Raw genomic sequence first — 1,128 nt, 5'->3', positions numbered from 1 at the left:
TGCTGGGACCCTGCCGTCACCCTCGTCCCCAGCCCTGCTGTCGCCTCCCCCGGGGGGACGAGGCGGTGGCTGGGGCTCACCCGGTGATGTAGATATCGCTCATCCGCTGCCCCACCAGGTTGGTGTCCCCCAGGTCCACGTCCCGCGTGTTCCAGACCACACAGCGCAGCTCGTACCTCGGGGAAGGGGGGTGGGGGGACAAGGACGTGTCACCTTCTCCCCTGCCACCTCCCTGTCCCACCGCCCGGGGTCTGGCTGGGCGCTCACCTCTGGGGCTTGCGGGGGGTGATGTCCACAGCGGGGCCGGGGGGCCCCAGGCTGGCGGGGAAGACGTCCACCCACATCTGCACCTTGCCCTGCCCAGCACACGAGGGGAGGCTGGGACCAGCACCCCTCAGTCCCCACGCTGGTGTCCCCCCCCCAGCCCAGCGTGTCCCCATCACCCCCCTGCCAGCATCCTTCCCTGTCACCCACCAAGGCAAGCCCTTGCGTCCCTTTGTGCCCCAGGGTCCCCATCACCCTTGGGTCCCTTCTTGGCCGTGTCCTCATCACCCCTCCGTCCCCATCGCCCCGGGGTCCCTGTTGAGTCTCCATCATCGCCCCCTGCAGCATCACTCCCTGTCACCCTGGGGTCCCCATCACCCACCCTTGGGGTCCCTGTCACCCTGGGGTCCCCATCACCCACCCTTGGAGTCCCTGTCACCCTGGGGTCCCTGTCACCCCAAGGTCCTCATCCCCCTGGCATCCCCTATACTCAAAGGTCCCCATCACCCTGGGGTCCCTCCCAGGCCATGTCCCTGCCATCCCAGGGTCCCCATCACCCTCTCCCTGTCCTTGTCCCCACCTGCTCCAGCCCGGGCTGGGTGCCGTTGTAGAGGGTGCGGGTCTCGAGGTGCTCGGGGACAAGGTGACAAGCGTGGAGCACGTGCAGGGCCAGGCGCTCGCGGGGCGCCCCGGGGTGCCGATGCTTGGGGGGGTCGCTCTCTGAGAGGCCAAACCATCGCACCCACAGGACAGGATCCGTCCCCACCCTGTGCCCCCACCCAGACCCCCACCCACCGAAGTGGCTGAGGAGGAAGCTGCAGTCCCCGAGGGTGACAGCGGTGCCCTCAGCACTGAACTCGGGTG

The sequence above is a fragment of the Egretta garzetta genome, unplaced genomic scaffold (genome assembly GCF_000687185.1).
Source record: "Egretta garzetta isolate BGI_Z169 unplaced genomic scaffold, ASM68718v1 scaffold238, whole genome shotgun sequence".
NCBI lineage: Eukaryota > Metazoa > Chordata > Aves > Pelecaniformes > Ardeidae > Egretta > Egretta garzetta.
The sequence above is the reverse complement of the archived record's forward strand: the minus strand, read 5'-3'. Positions refer to the sequence as shown.